At 39.8% G+C, this 17,927-nt stretch overlaps 1 protein-coding gene across 9 annotated transcripts in view; it reads right to left on the bottom strand.

The window, feature by feature from the left end:
* Positions 1-17,927, bottom strand: part of LOC129720725 (mushroom body large-type Kenyon cell-specific protein 1) — a 487,807-nt gene that overhangs the window by 27,832 nt on the left and 442,048 nt on the right. The gene's annotated exons all lie outside the window — the stretch shown is intronic.

The raw sequence follows: 17,927 nt of genomic DNA, 5'->3' as shown, positions 1-17,927 counted from the left end.
TACTCACCACTCAACCGTCCGTACGCAACAAATATGGCTGCGTCAGCCCAAAACAAAACCACGCTGTTTCTGTTGTTGTTCGGTACCGACCGTGCATGGCTTGCTGTTGTTGTTAATTGGTTCGAAAACGAAAAAAATAATAATAAAACAAACAATGCTGTAATTTGAGCACGGTGAGAATCGAACGGCATTCTCGGCCGCGGTTGAGGCAGGTGTGACTCACGGTACCGGTACCGTTTCGGATCGCGTGGTGCTTTCAAAATCGAAAATTCATTTGAAGGTTTAATTGCACTGCTTTCGGTTTCGGAAAAGCATACCGTTGCTAATTTGTTTTCGAGGAAATTTCACCCGGTAAATGCTTGTTCGCGATTTGGCAATGTTGTGTGAGAATGGGGTGCAGTTTCGTTGATTTTTTGACGGGCACGTTCGCTAGTCAAGTGTGGGAAAATGCTGATTCGGTTGGAGATAATAACCGAAGCCGATTGACGTTCGAAAAAACATCAGCACAAGATGTCATTCGTGTACCGGGAAACCAACGGGTTCAACGACCGTTGCAAGTACGCGTAAATTACAAAACAAACTGAGCTACGAAACAGACGTCGAAAGAAGAACTGGAGAATAACCAGATTCTAACGAAAAAGAAAAAAAAAAAACTTCGCAAGCTGGCAACACAGAGGAAAGGGAACGATGTGGTGATGAGCTGCCAATGGAAGTGCATCTAGATGGCGTTGATAACGTCTTAAAAAGAGCACATTGCGCGTTCCTTCCATGTTTGGTGCGCATCAATGACGATGATGAATTGCACATTTAATTATGTGTGTTGGTGTGCGGTGCAGAAACCGATGAAAAGATTTTTTGCTGGTTATAGACATCGACGACCACCAGAAGAGAGCACACGGCCGGACTGCACCGGAGCGATTTTCCAATCAAAAGATTGACCAACCGCCGGGGCTGGGTCTTGTCCTGTCGACGGATGGAATGATGAGATCGGGCAAGATTAGGTTGTCCGGCTACAAATTGCTGAAATTGGACACAATAGACGATGATGACGAGAATGCCGATTGGCGGAATGGTGGGGCGATGAAGCATCGACATATGTGGCCACTTTAATGGCTTCAGGGTTCTGCGAACCCCGAGGGATGACCCTCTCCGAATGAAATTCAATCGCCTATTTCGACTCCGAGTCTTCCTCTTCCTCTACTTTAGTACTTCTGGAGATCCATTAGCCGAAGCGATAATTGCATCATAAAACAGCCAGCATCCTCGGTATTGGGAAGCAACCAGTCCCAGACCAGGTTACTGACCAGCTCAATAAATAACAGTGATTCTTTTTTTTTTTTCGCACTAGCTTTCTGAGGAGTGCGAGCACACACAAACAAACGCGATCGCAGCCGTGTTACCGACTCCAGTCAGGGTCGACGGTTGCCGATTTTCCTTTCGTCGCGGCCGCGATGCCGTCGAGCTCGCCCGTGTATGAAGAGATGTGATAACAAAAAAGTTCTGATCAAAGGCTTCTCTTCGCACACACGATGCAAACAGGTTACAGAATGGCGAGCGCCATCTTCGTGTCCTGTCAGTGTTATTTTCTCCTCACCTATTGCGTCTAGACGGATAGCGATTCTTCTTGACTTCCAAAACTGCTGCTCTTAGTAGGCGATGCTTGTGCGTCCGATGGATTTCGCAGAAATCAAGACGAGCGATGGATTATTTTTCCATCGCTTTTCAGGCTCTGGTTACGCTCTGTTCTGGGAACCATCCGAACTTGAGGCGAATTTTCGTTCGTATTAGGTTAAGGTGCTGGTTTTTGGTGATGGCATCCAAGCATGCACGGGTAAAGCTGCGTTAGCGTTTCTCGTGCGCGCGCGTCTGTGTGTGTGAGTGTGGAATGCGTTTTATAAGCTGCTCTCAGCACTTTTGCTTTCGAACTTTATTGGACCAATTGATTTTCTTGGAAAATTATAATTGGAAAACCTGGAACATATTTAAGGTACACAGTACCATAAAAATGGAGTTTACAACTAATACAAATGAACTTGTTTGGGTCTATCATGTGCATGTAATGAGCAAGTCATAATAATTGCAACCTCATTTTTCTGTCTTTTTAGGGATATTTTAGATTTGTACAAAAAAGGCACATCTACCTATATTTCTGGAAATATTGTGAGTTTTGAAACGAGATGAAACTTTATAGTATTTGGCATCGTTTGCCATCAATAACTCAAAACTGCAAAATTTTGAGTTGTGCCAGTATTGAATTCAACAGACGATATATTCAATGTTCATTTACATTGCATGTGAATATAATGCCACACGGATTATTACATGGTATGTTATTTTTTTTTACTGTGTATAGCAGGAATTAGAATTTTCCTTTCAGTTCCTTTCAAGAACGCTCTCATTCTGACGTTGATAAAAATTTTTGAATGCTCGTTTCTAACTTTTAATTCAAGCTTCGGTTGTTAAAAAAAAAGTTTGCAAAATGTTTTTCTTGCAGCAAAATCTCCTTACACGAGCATAATAAATCATTCAGAGCTCAAAGAAAAATGGATTAAAAAAGTTATAAAATGGTGTGAAATCATAACATTTAGTTGAAAATAAATTGCAAATTTAATTTTTTTTATGTTATTGAAATCGCGATGAACGTTTCAAAACCAATCCTGGAGAAATGGTTTTTGACCAGTTTTTCTTCGTTTAATGGCGTTTTGAAAACCACCGAAACGCTTGCGAAAAAAATTCCAACGAAACATGGGCTGCTCCACACACTTAGATTTTATTGTCGAGAATTCAACAGCTGATAAGCTCAGCGAAATGTTCTACAAGTTTTCGGTAGAATTGTCAAGAACTTCGAAATGTCAATACTTGCTGGTTTACGGTAAATCGATATGTTTGCCGAATGTTCGTCGAAATATATTACTGACAATTTTCAAAAACTTCGCCGACCTCGATCAACTGTTGGGAAGTTTACCGAGATAAATTAAGTGTGCAGGATTATAATTTAGTTAGATTACTGATCTTTCAACGAACTGCGAAGGTCTGATTTTGTCCGGTAGTTAGGATTTTTCAACATTCTTCATTCGGGTTCTGCTTAGAACGTAAAAACAGCTATATCACATTGTACTAGTTATTTTGGATGAGATAAGAATATACTGCTAGGGGCTAGACACCTTTATTTTCATGAAAAATATTTCGATAATATTACACGATATTGGTTAATATATTTTTTATATTCATCATTTATTTGTGAATTGGCATCTTTTCAACGATAATGTAACGTCAATAAGCTGTGACATCCTTCCAATGATAATGACATAGATAGAGGGGTGCCCAAAAAAGCAACGATAAGTACCTTGTTATATTGAATATTGGAAATATTTCGCAATATATCAACAGTGTCTTGCACCTAAATATACTGTAAATGAACTGTAAAATGATTATGTTCTAGGATTATAAAAAATGTTCGGAAACCAATAATCTTTCATGAGGCTTTTGTGTTTCGGTGCCTCCCATTTTCTTTTCAAGATTCACTCATTTTCGTTCCTGTAGTGTTTGAATTTTGTTCTAGATATGTTTTGTTTTTCCTTTAATTCTTTATTAATTTATAGGCTTCGTTTTATTTCTCAATTTTTTACCATTTCGTTGATCAATTTTGCCAGTTTGTTTTAAAAAATAGATTAATAAACAAACGAATGCAATTCAAAATGTAACTTATTTTACGTCAAGTCCTTTAAAATAGTCGTTTGCTTCCCACTCTACCTTTTCATCCGAGTGGAATCGTCTGCCAGAGACCCATATTTTTAAACCGAAACACAGGAAAAAACCGTTCGGAGCTAAATCGGACGAATACGGACAATTTCTTCGAATTATAAGCCGTGTCGCGAGTGAAATGAGCGGAAGTGTTGTCTTGGTGAAAGAGCACTTTTTTCTTCGCCAGATGCTGCAGCCGTTTTGTCGCTCCAATAACACTGATCAACACAGGTGCATTCCAAAAGCTCAAACCGGAAAAAATAAAAGATTATAGCCATTCAACCATTCCTGTGAATTTTGGTGTCCGAAGCCATTGCCTTTTTTCGAAGACTTAAATGAGTTTTTTCGTAAAGGGAACAGCCATAAATGACGTAGCATTTTTAAGGCTTTTTTTGATACCCCCCTCCCCCATCGTAGCATTTTGTCACAAAATCAGGACCCCCCTCTAGATAATTACGTAGCTTTATAATAATAGTATTTCTAGAGTTGAACCCGACATCACTACCGTGTTGGAGAGCTAGTTTAACGAAATCGCTAACAACAGAACCACGGGGACACCCCGTTTACTCCCCTCAAATTCGGGCCTGGAAACAATCGAGAATGGTTGAAGAGTCCAATATCTCGTTATCACACGCAAAGTTGAAGTCTTGTACAATCATTGTGTCTTCCCGATTCGCACGAATGTTGCACAGAAATCGCACAATTAATGTGTGAAACGCCTAACGCAACAGTTGTACTGCGAGAAAATTGACAAAAAATGAAATCAGAATATGTATCATATAACGACACTTTATTTCTCACGTCGAGTGTATTAGTGACTGTTACTCATGGAGCAGTGCAAGCAGCAAACAACTACTTGTGAACTCACTAGATTTAAATAGCTATAATACTCGAACGATTTATCTCGATGGATTTGGTAATTAAAAAGTGCCATTGAATGATTTGCAAAAAAAAAACGTAACGAAATTCTGTTCATAACATTTTGTAATCAACGCTAGCTTCCCCGCAAAACCAGCAAAACCCTCCATTCCACAAAGCCACAAAAGCGTTGCCGATTTTTTATGGCAACACTTGTAAATTGTGAATAATTATTATTTGTCATCCTTTGCACGCGCTTTTTTCTCAAGCGACGAGAGAAATTTCTCTCTCGCTCGTAGAATTTCCATTTACGTGCGACAAGACTAGACACGTCACATACAATTTGCTGGTTGCTCTTTCGCTTCTCTTTCGGTTCGTATTGCGACGTGCAAGGTCTCGTCGCTTTACGAAATGAGCAAGATACCCGTGCTGTACACACTTGATACCAGTGTTGTTAGTGTCACTCATACTGGCTTGCCGTGCTTGCTGCGGGGAATGCATGAAGAAGAAAGAGTATCTCGAAAGCGTGTGTGTGCAAAAGACTTGAGAAGCGTAGCAGAAGTCTCGTTCTCAAGCAGAAATGAGGAGAAAGGTTTTGCTTCTCACGCGCTTTGCAATGCTGCTTGATACCAGTTGAAACTGTTTAAGTGTAGTAGTTAGGAGCTGTCAAATACATTGAAAAAACGCTAGAGCAGTAATTGCGTTATGCCCAACACGCAATCATTGTACTGGTTCCAAATTACATCAACTTTTGCGCTGAAAACGCACAATTTTGTACTGGTTTTACACCATCCAACTTTTGCGTGCATATTAGATGATAGCTCCATACCTGGGTTTCGATAGTAAAATTTTAGTGTAGGGGTTCCTGGGGCAAACGCACCAGTTAACGAAAGCAGAGTTTATTCCTGTTTGAAGCTGGGAGATAAAACCTTTACTGAGTAAGATACCAAAACTCTTATTTATTCGTTCAAACTCGGATCAGATGTTAAAACATTATAGAAAATGCATAGCAAATATTTTTTGTATAGGTGAATGTATTGGAAAAGTCACCAAGAAGCACCATGCAAACGAGGTAAAACCCACCAAAAGATGTATAAAAACTTGAAACCGTCATTTAACAGTAAGTGGTAATGCTCCCGCTATGTGGCGCTCGCGTCAGTGATAAACTAGGCACTAATATCGAAAATAAATCGATACAGCAATATTTATGCAATGCAACTGGAGCATCACAATACAGATATCGTTAGTGTATTAACGTATTTTACGCACGATTTTCAATTTTTTTATATGAACATGAATGTCTGTTCTCTGTGCTACAAATACCGTTTTTGATTGCCTCTAGCACCGATGCTTGAAAGAAGATGAAATGTAAGCAAAAATTTGTTTGCGAAGAGTCTTTTCGACCCGAGCTGCGAGAAGCGTTATACCCCGAACGTAACAACAGAATGTTTCTGATTACATAACGGTAATGCTCATTTAAACTTACCGATATTTCATTTTCAAATATGTTACTCGAGGTTTATTCCATACAATAGCACTTTTTGCCGGTGGAAAACAACAATTGAAGAGCTAAAAATGTTTAATTCGGCTAAGAAACTAATTAGACCGTATGCAACGAAAACTTTTTTTCGACATTGAAGTGCTGCCAAATTGACAGGGTGCCTATGGAAAGTATAGATTCGAAAATAGAATTATTATTTTATTATTAAAATGTTTTTCCGTTGTAAATTGGAGGGGATGCATCTTGCCTCAAGGGTGCTTATTAGCCCAGGTTGATTTACTAAATTTGTTCTAAATTCCTAGCTAGTGTTGGGAATTTGAAACAAAAACTAAAATAGAAAGAATATCCAACGCTGGGTCCCGTTCTGAGGGAGCCTTCACGAGGCGAGTATTTTTTCAGTTCAATATAGGCTCGTTATTATCCTAAATATGTGAAAAGCTCACTTCTTGTCCAGCATGAGCGCTGCGTATAGCAATTTTTCTGAACCACATTTCTTTGTGCTGCTTTGTGCTGTGTTTCCAGTGCTCGCAAAAAAACTAATACACTTGCTGATTACACCACAGCTGAGAGAAACGAAAGTAGTGACTCGCTCTAGTGAAAATATACAGAAGTACACCGCGATGATCATTGCTGAGATGAAATCAATAACATTCGAAGAGAGTTTGCAAAGCAAACAACGCAATCTACTTTCCTACCTAGATGCTCTCCGCATTTGATATGCACATAAGAAACACACAGTAAAAGCACTGCAGTAAGCTATGACGTGTAGTTATTGAGCGTAATGTCCTTTCGTGTTAGGAAAAATCACACCAGTTTATCATCTCTCTGGAGAGATATTACCGATTCCACAGCAGTATTACACACAACACACGATTAACTGCTCGTTTCAAGCATATGCGTCGTAAATCATAAAGCCAAAAATCATATATCATAATTTTTTTTTTTATTTCTCCGCATCCTCCGTAGTGAGCGCTAACAATGGCGTCAAGGGGATTGTTAACGGTGGGGCTTGGAAGTGAGCGCAGTTTTCATTTTTTAACAACTGTAACTGTGGTTTCAGTGAATTTAAGTATTTAAGCTTGGAAATCCAAAAACAAGGAATGTTAAGCCATTACTAGTGGATTTAGCAATGTTGTATTGTTTTGTTAATGACTGCGCCAATAGTAAAATATGCATATTTTTATAGAAACAGATTTCACCAATGTATTTTCATATGTCAATTCAACATTGTTGTGACAGCTTGGCTGCCGAGACTTGCCGATTGGTTCGTGAAAAGAGGGGTAAAAAAGGGTCATTTTTGGGATGTTCTTTTCGTTTTTTCTTTTTTGTGGGTTTTCCTCTACGTTAATATTTTTCAGCCCCTTTTCGACGATTCGCCCACAAACTGATATAAAGAGCTGGTTCTTCAAAGTGAGTGAGTGATTTATTGTTTTTTTTTTTTTTAAGAGCGGAAACTCACCACAAAGCGGAAGCAAAAAGCTGATAGCTGATTTTGTTAATGAGACACCACAAGCGAGAGCTATGTGAAAGCTTCACACTCCAAGTAAAAGCGGTGCGCGAAACTGCAAAGAACTTCCAGCAACCAGCTGCCACCGACTACCTGTTCTCCTATGCATAACCCATCCACCACCCGCCAGAGCAAGAAAATCACTTGAATAACTGGCTAACGTCGAGTACATACACGAATTGATGGCGGAAGTGGAACGAAAAGAGCGAAAGAAAGAGTCAGTTCTTTGGAAGAACAAAATCTTTTAATCGCGAGCGAATTGCCTGCAAGTTGATCAGAAGAGCCAGTTCAGCGGAAGAACCAGCTCTTCTGAGATTTTTGTATTCATGAAATTCCTGGCAACGAACAATGGAGTTTTGAGAAAATGAATAGTGTAGAAGAAGTTGTAAAGACGAAGTTAGTAAAATATACGACTTTCAGATGGTACTTGGCTACGAACCTATAGAAAATACATTAAAATAGATACGATTTCCGAATTCAGCATCGAAAAATACACTGAGATTGACATTTTGAACTCAAAACATAGGAAAACAACATTCATGACCGAGTTTCTTAGTTAGAAACCGAAACCGCTGTGCAGTGTGAGAGCAGTTATTTTCGCAGGGAAAGAGATTCTCTGAGGAGAAAGGACAATCCGGATTCAGGATAATGATTTTTTTTGGAATCTCAGCTTAATAACCACACCACACTACGGAACTTTGCACATATATTTTGATCAGCTTCAAACAATAACAGTGGGCTTCAATTCGGAACTCCGCCGCTAGTGACGTTGAAAATCCAATTTTTCAGTCTTCAGCAAAGTTGTAGATAACCTTTTCATGAAAAACTTTGGTGAAAACATTTTATTTCTAACGCGTAAAAAAGGCAACAATTGAACTCGATTATCTGGAGACGCGATTATTCGGAGAACCAATTATCCGGGATTCGATTATTCAGGATTTCGGACTCGATTATCCGGAATAGTTTTATTGTTCTGTTTATTTTTAATTTTTAGTTTAAAATTTTACCTTTTTTATTGCTTTTGGAATATTTGTTACCATTTCTGTCCCTTTCGGGATGTTTGGGACATGTCCGAGCAAAGTGAGATTAATCAGTGGCTAATTATTTTTTTGACGTAGGACTACGCCTATCTGCAAGTTAGGTGCCTGAATTTGAAAATCAGAAAATTCAACCATGGTTTTCCAGTGGCCAGGGTTTGAGCGTTTATATTTCAGTCATTTTTATTAGATTATTGAGATTTTGGCAACAATCGATCAGAAATTTCTATACGGTTGAGTTTCTGTAACAAATATAATCAATTGATTGAAACACTATTGGAAAAAATAGTTCCGATCTGACTTTGGAAGAATTTGTTTTTGTTGCTGTTGGTTTTTCTCACCCTAGTACACAGTGTGTACTGCACACGTAACGATTACGGGAAATTTATGAAAGGCACTAAGAGTGTGCGAAATTTCGCGAAGTATCGGCTTTCTCGGAATTAAACGAAATTTATCGAAGTTGAGCACACATTTTTCAAATGAATAGTAACAACTTATGATTCTTGAACCAATTGTTCTGCTGTTATAAACTCTAATTAAGGTTCAAAAGGGCTTCAAAGCTTTAGGCCTTATGAAGTTTTGAAAATTCTAGAGTTCGCCATATTTTTCTTGATTTCCGGAATTTTTTCAACACTTTTCACTTAATTAAACTCAAAATATCTCTAAATCTCCCTAACAAATATAAATCAACAAAAAAATTTACAGAAAAAAATAGCTATTCACTGATTCCTGATTTTGATATATCAGCTAAAGGAGTAAAATTTTCTGAGGAAAACGTGATTTTTTCTAAATTTTATATGATTGTCCTTCGATTTTTAAATGAAGAATAGAAATTGCTCTAGATCGCTATAATGACAGGTGGTTCATATATGAGCGAACTGTCATTGTAGCGATTTCGAGCAGTTTTAATTCGTGATTTAAAAATTGAAGTACGATAGAAAATTTTTGAAAATCACCCAATTGTTCTTATTTTTTAAGAATTTCGAGAAAAATTCCGTTCTGTTTCGGAAACCTCGACATTTCGTACAGTTTTAAAAGGTGCCATTCAAACATTTTTCCATCATTTTCATTCCAAAACCGCAACGATATCATACGGAAGCTAGGTGCTGATCGTGAAAAGGAAGAGAAGAAAAAATAGCAAAAAAAGGTCATCTCGTGCCATATTGCAGCCGAATGTCTCGCGACTGATAAGGAGTACTTGGTAGCTGCAAAAGTGCCAAAAATATCTGGAGATCCTGCTCAAAATAACCAGAGAACAAGAATCATCGGCAACTGGCACCTTTTGGTGCGCCAAAGTTTTGTAATTGAAGTAGGTAGTTGATTTTTTTTCCTCTTACAAAACGTGATAGCGGTATATGCCATGCAAATAAGCTTATAATCGAATTCTCGCTTTTTTTCTTAGTGTTAATTTTTCTGCCGTGGCCGGTGCAAAAATGTTTTACTTTCCTTGTCATTTCCCATTCTGCTACGCCCCGCCCTCTTTTCAAGTAACTGACGAAACCTTGATATAAAAGGTACCATTCGAACATTTGACCATCACTTTCATTCCAATACCGTACCGGTGACATACGGACGCCAGATTTTTGTATCAAAGTTTTACAGCGATAGCAGTTTCGTTTAATAGTGAATAATCGAATATATTGAGAATTTGTACGAACATCTCAATCCTCGCAATATCTCGTAATATGAATATATGAATATATGATATATGAGCGCAATTCCTAGAAACGTGCGAAAGATTGACAGAAGACGATTTCTCTGAAGCATCGAAATTTGGAAAAATACCGTAGTCCTACGTGATGCTGTCGTGCCATGAATACCATCCTCCTACTATTTTTTTCAAAAAAAAAAAAACAAAACGAAGACAGTTAATAGGAGAGTAAATGATTAACCTTGTATTGTGATTCAAGAGATCTGTTTTCATTTTGGGGCTATAAATTAAATAAATAAAAACCCATACTTACAAGTCGCCGGTTGAACGTTGAGAGTAACAATTGATCACCGATCTTTCTACAGGCAGGCAACGCTCGAAAGTTCAAAGTCGAATTTAAACAGTTAGAACTCGATAATTAATATTATCGACGCCGTCCAAAATTATCAGCAAACTCTTCTCAAAAAATAAAAAATAATTCAAAGTGTTTGAATTTGTTTGTTGCATACAATCAATTGCATCATAATTGATCCACCACGGTTTTTACACTCCAAATTTGCAAAAAATGTGATACTGAGAATCTGTTAGAATGATTAGACAGCAGACCAGAAATTAACCAGAATCTTCAAGTATTGAGACCTCATATAAGAAAGTCAGTTTATGATTTCAAAGCGAACACATCTTCGCCCTAATAAGACTCAGCAGCGCCAAAAAGGTGAATTTTTTGCGCCACTTAAAACCGTTGCATCGTGACGCACCTCCCTTAAAAATATTACGATACACCGGGAGCTGCTGGCTCCCGGCAAGGAAAGGGAGGACGAAACGGAGCGTAGTAGGCCGACCCGCACGAGTCAACACCAATGCGATAAAAGCCCCAACGTTAGAGTGCAGTAGGCGGGAAAATGGAGCCTGCCAATCTGCTTCTCTTGCTGGGCTGTGGCGGCGGCCACCGGCCTGTTGATTTCGGGACCCGAGTGAAACCGGGTGCGTATACCGGAATGGAAGCCATACCAAAGCGTGCCAAAACGCAGCCCCCGGAGGGGAGTTCTGCCTTTTCAGCATGTTTATCGCATTCAAACGCACACACAGCTAAGCACACCGAAGGAAGGTAGCTCTACAGATGGATGCGTTTTTAGAAAAGGTTAGAACCCTCTCACCCATTCCCACATGCTGCTACTAACGCACTCAATGGTCTACCGAATCATGGGGTGGAAAAGGAGGAAATGCATACATACACGCGTGACTGGTGGTGGCCTCCTCTTGGTTCTTTCTCCCCACTCTGGTGGAGGCACTGGCTGGAGTGAGAGAGCTCGTACACGTGTACGGTCGGCACCGGATCGGGTTTTAGTGTCGTTTCTCCTTCTCTTCCTTCTGCTCCTCCCCGCATTCTAACAACCGGAACCGTCCTAGTCTAGGCTAACTATGCAGGGTGTCCTTCTGGTGTAACATAAAAATAGCACACCGGATGTTCCAAAGGGGGCGGGCGTGTTTTGTTATGTAAGATTCTTACAGGAGGGATAATTTGTTGTGGTTAGATTGCTGCCTACGTTCGAAGTTTTGTTTTCGTGCGAAAAACGGTCTCGATTCGGGGTTCGGAATGCTCGTTATGTCAGCCACTTAGAAAGGTGGTGAGAAATTTGCAGCTTCAAATCTTTCAGGAGCCCGCTAATTAGCACACTAACCGATGCTCACGGTAACTGCGAAATTTTAAGAGGGTGTGAATTTGTTTCGTAACTTCAACGTACGGCAAAGTTCCCCAGCAGACAAGTTTTTCAAGGTGAAATAATGTGACCGGGGTGCTTTAATTCGAAATTGTTTCTCTGAATCGTAAGCTTAAAGTTGCTCTACCAATTAGCCGGCCTGCCCTGGAGGGTCTATGCGTAGCACCTAGCTCTTATTCTACTACTATAGTGCGAAGGAAGGATGATCTCGTTCCCCGTAAAGACTACTCAAAACGGCCTCTCCGACATCAGCTGAATACTGCCCTTGTGCAAACAAAACAACAGTAACAACATCTCCAGCCTGTCTGGTGTGGAAAAAAAAACAGACACATACACAAAGGCACAGCTACAGTAAACATGCTTACAAATGCCGTAGTAGAAGATGTCTGTCAAAATCGACGTTTTTTTCGCTTCTTCTTCCGGGAAACTCTTCGCGAACAAGCCGCGTAACGTCCCGGACCTGCCTCACTCGAAATGGTGTAGAGCAAGACATAGTACGACGGAAGCTGAGAGACCGCTCTACCAGCACTTCCCACAGCATCACATTCCCGGTTCATCCTCATCCATCCAACCGTCGCCAGACGATTTGAAAACTTGGATGCGGAATGTTGTTGGTGGTGGTGGTTGTGATGGTGGCAAACGCGACGCCATCGACGACTATGTCGATTCAGCACAAACGTGATTTTCCATTAATTTTCGTTTCACCCAAAGCAACCAACCACCGTGGCCTACTACTACTGTTGTGCTGTTCTGGGTCGGAATGTCGTCCGCTAAATGCTAGCCTAACTCGTGGGTTTTGGTGTCTAACTAACTACATTTTTCAGTTTAGAATGCGATGTTTTTTTTCCGCTTACAAATTGAATGAGAATGAATAATAAATTTGTGAATGATTAAAAATAAGGAGGTGAATAATTGATCAAAAAGAAAATCAAAATCGACATCAGTTAAATTTTCTGTTGAGCTGCCTAGGGCTTCGGAATTTGAAAAAGTTTAGCTAATCGATTCTGAATAATTGAAAGACAAGACCAAATAGTTCAATGGAATCAATTTGTATAAAATATGCAGCGTCTATATGAATCGTTCAAGTCAACAGTGTTAAATATTGGGATTAGAATATTACAGTGAATTAATTGGTGACGCATTTTTTTTTATTAAAGGTACAAAGTTAATCGAAAAAAGGTTCTAAATAGTATCGGTTAGTACATCGGTGCTCCAGTATGTATAGGACCTAATGCTATTTTATTAATCCCGGGCTACAGAGCAAAGCATCAAATGTCCGTGTTAGCATTTTTACAGCGCTGACAGAACGAGAAAAAGGACTAATTGAAGCATTTAATAAAAAAATGTAGGACCAGGGAAGATCGCCCATAATTGGATTGACCGCTTCTAACAAAAGGAACTGAATATCTCGGCAAATCCTAAAGGATGCAGAAAAACGAGAGACTTTCCGTCAAGTCTTATGTGGTCCCCGTGGTTCTGTGGTTAGCGATGTCGGTCAGCTAGCTCTCCCACACAGTTGTGATATCGGGTTCGATTCCCGATCAGGTCGAGGATCTTTTCGAGCTGAAAATTTTCTCGACTCAGCACTGGGGCACGGTGTATCGTTGTACTTATCCTACAACATGCAAAATGTGCCGAAACAATATCGATAACGAATTCTCTCAACTAACCTAGTTGATCGAGACCGCATTAGCCCCCTCAGGCTAGCGTGCGATATTGTTTTCCGTCAAGTCTTGGTTGAACATCCTTAGATTAAATGCTTAAAAAAATATTTCTCCTATTTCTTGAAGATTCCTTTTGTGCTGCTTGCAACCGCTGCTTCGGAGAGGCCGGTTTTGGTAGTGCTAGGTGGCAGCTGATCGTGTGCGTGTTTTACTTTTTCATCTCTTTGTAATCTCATAACTTGCTTTCTGAATAACTTTTGCGGTAAAAAAATGGACAAAAATTGCCGATTTTTCATGGGTTTACCTTTAATCGCACTGACGAAACTACTCATGCATCATCAATCATAGTAACCCGTCAGTTAGCAAAAAAAATTTGACAGCTCTATCAGTCAAACTCTAACTGTGATGGCGAAAAAAGTGAGCTACTCCGTTCAGAAGTGTGCGCGTTCAAAGAACGGTACCCCGCCGCGTCAAAAACGGACATCGTGCGGCACTTTGTGGACGCCGGGTATGCCCGTTCCGGCATTTCCAACATCTTGACACTATTCGACAACGATCAGAGCATCGAAAGAAAGCCCGGTTCCGGACGGCTAACGACCCTGAACGACAAGAAGCTTCAAAAGATACTGAAGAGGAAGACCGTGGGAAAAGTGGCCAAATCGTTGCGTGCACTTGACCGGGAGGTTGGAGCATGCGGTAAAATAGTGAAAAAGAATCTGGAGAACATGGACATACATGTCAGGAAGCGGTAGTCCCGTACACAGCCTGGTCTCGAAGCTGCAGGCAATGACGTAGCGACAGCAGTTGAATAAGATGGTCAAGTCGATTTTCCCGGCGAATCGCAACGTGGCAGTGGTGATGGACGACGAGACCTATCTCATCCTGGATGGCAACGACTGGCAGGGTACTTCGAATTTTACTTCTCCCACGAAGGAAGCGAGTTCCGAGGTGAAATTTATTTCACATACCAAGTTCTTCAAGAAGGTGCTGCTGTGGCTGACAATCAGCGAGAAGGGGATGTCAAAGCCGCTCTTCTTTCGCTCCGGGCTGGCCGTGAATGGTGAAATTTATAGTACGAAGTGCCTGCCAGAAGTTGCGTCGTTCATCAAGAAATACCATAAGAGCGAAGACACGGAGTTCTGGCAAGATTTGGCGTCGGCCCACTACTCGAAGCGATCGTTGGAGGAGATGGAGCGGCTGAATATCGATGTGGTACCGAAGTCGGCTAATCTGCCCAACGTTCCCCAGCTGCGTCCCATCGAGAATTTCTGGGCAAGATCTAAATTGAAGCGCAAGATCTATTCTAACAATTTTGTCGCGAAAACGGAGGAGGAATTAACAAAAAAACGGAGAAAGAGCTTAAAAATATGCCTACACGCATGTTTTCGTTCACCATGGCGAATGTTCCGGTTAACTGTCGGAAGGCTGCTCGCAAGGGCGTAGAATTTTTTTGCAAAAAAGGTAATATAATTACCATTAATGGGAAATTTATCCAACTCAATTATCTCTCTTAGTTTTTTTTTCATCACCATCTGAAAAAAGTTCATTTTTTACCGTAAACGCACTACCATCTTAGTGCCTCACTGCCTAGCCATGCGCATTCTGTGATTGTTATTCTTTTGCGTTGCATCGAGCAGACCCGTGTAGCTGTGTGTGTGGTAAGTTAATTTTTTCTTGCTCTCGCAGCTGGTGAATGCATAGGAGAGCAGACAGCCGGTGGCAACTGGTTGCTGGGAGTTCTATTGCAGCTTCGCGCACGGATTGGCTCAGCAGAAGGGGTGCAAAGCTGTTACATGGATCTCGCTTGCGGTGACTGATAATAACCCGATCAAACGATTATAACAAACGGGTAACACAAATCAATCTGATCTTGATAGACTTATTAAAGCCTGTAATATTCTTGACATGCCAGAATGATAAAAGGTACAGAATTATATCAAATTCTGTAATCATACACTTGAATTCGTAATAATCAGTAACAAAATTTGGTATTTTAACTATTAACGAGATCATGTTTTAACACAAGTTGATACAAAAAGTTCGTAACAAAATATAACAAAATATCAAGACTTTAACTTTTTTATGATTTCTTTAGCCATTGAAAAATACGATTACTTATAGACATGATTTCAATGTTAGCCATTTATCTACTCTTGATCTTTTAATTATAAACCTAGTCAAATTTAAAATTTATACGATATATTTCCTTTGCATTGACAAAAAAAAATTGATAATAAAAATTAAATAATTAAGTTCTTATTCATCGCAGTTCTCTTTCATCTCTTCCTATTGAAGGTTTAGTTTTATCAATTTTTTCTCATTTGATAATCGAGCACAAATTTATCGTTCGGGTGTTACATCAAACCCTGTGGTAGTGTGTGGTAGTTTTTACTTCGTTTTCTAAATTGTGAACTATGCAAATATATAGAAATTTCCTATGCAAATATATGGAAATTTGTGCATTTTATAGTTCAAACCACGCACCAATGTGCCTGGCCCCAACAGTATTTTTATAGTTGGCTTAAACCGGTTTTAAATTGTAGAATTAATCTCACTTTTAATATTTCCTCGGTTCCAAAAATTAAAATATAACAGAACAGTTCCACATAATGTTTTTTTAAATATCATTTTTGAGGTGACTGAAACTGAAAAGATGCCATTTTATACTAATGGTTTAATCTTTTTGAACACGACTAATTTTTGAGGTTTTTCAGAGCCAAAACGGTTTGTGTGATCGGTGTGACATCTTTCGCAAAGTTGTAGATAATAATTTCGTCTTTCCGAAAAAAATTCACTCTAAAAAATTTTTTTTTAAACAAAAAGTTAAAAAAAATTAAAAATTAATGAACTGAAAAATCGATTTTTGACGTTGACTAACGTCTATATCGAAGTTAGGCCCCTGAATTTAAAAATCTAGTAATTCTACCAGGGAAAACCAGAGAAAAGTGGTCAGGTTTTGAGCGCTTATTTTGCAGTCATCTATAATCAGGTTTTCGAGGTTTTGGCATCAATCGATCAGAAATTCTTTTACGGTTAAATTTATGTAACAAAAACAAACTATTGTTTGAGATACACTATTGAAAAATTGGTAATTAATATCGATTGTCTAAATCATACCGCGCAGCCAATCACTACCTCTCTTCCCAAGCACAGTCGACACTAACGGATACAATCGATCTGACTTTGTTGTTATTGTTGTTGTCACTTTCTGTTTCCGATGTTTATGCTGCTGCTAGCGGAAAAAACCTTGCAAATATGCATCTTTTTGTTGGTGTTAATTTTACGACAGCGGCCGGCGCCCCATCATTCTGATTCCAAAACCGCACCAGTGACATGCGGACGCTAGGTGATAGCAGCTGAAAGGAGGAAATACAAAATAGTACCGGTCATCTCGTGCCGGTTTCACCCGTAATGCTGGTGGCTTTAGTAGTAAATGGCTACTGCAAAACACTTAAATGGCTGGAATTCTGGACGGACTAACCAGGAAACTATAATCGGCAACTGGCACCTTTTGGTGCCTCGAAATTTTGGTACAGAAGCGGCTAATTGAATTTTCTGTTTTACCAAATGATGCTGCTAGCGGAAAAAACCTTGCAAAAATGCATGTTTGTGTTGGTGTTAATATTATGACAGCGGCCGGCGCAGCTTTCAAGAAACATTTGTCTCTTCCATTCCATCATTTATGTAGCCCATCCCTCTTTTAATTTATCTGACGAAGCCTTGGTATAAAACGTACCGTTCGAACATTTCACCCCATCAGTTTCATTACTAAACCGTACCGGCTACATACGGACGCTATCTTGAAAGAATTCTGGACGGACTGACCAAAAACATGGATATATTCGGCACCTGGCCCCTTTTGGTGCTTCGAAATTTTGTTACAGAAGCGGCTAATTGAATTTTCTGTTTTATTACAAAATGCTGCTGCTAGCGGAAAAAACCTTGCAAATATGCATCTTTTTGTTGGTGTTAATTTTACGACAGCGGCCGGCGCCCCATCATTCTGATTCCAAAACCGCACCAGTGACATGCGGACGCTAGGTGATAGCAGCTGAAAGGAGGAAATACAAAATAGTACCGGTCATCTCGTGCCGGTTTCACCCGTAATGCTGGTGGCTTTAGTAGTAAATGGCTACTGCAAAACACTTAAATGGCTGGAATTCTGGACGGACTAACCAGGAAACTATAATCGGCAACTGGCACCTTTTGGTGCCTCTAAATTTTGTTACAGAAGCGGCAAATTG

The sequence above is a fragment of the Wyeomyia smithii genome, chromosome 1 (genome assembly GCF_029784165.1).
Source record: "Wyeomyia smithii strain HCP4-BCI-WySm-NY-G18 chromosome 1, ASM2978416v1, whole genome shotgun sequence".
NCBI classification, from domain to species: domain Eukaryota; kingdom Metazoa; phylum Arthropoda; class Insecta; order Diptera; family Culicidae; genus Wyeomyia; species Wyeomyia smithii.
Note: the sequence above shows the minus strand (reverse complement) of the source record. Positions and strands in the feature narration are given on the sequence as shown.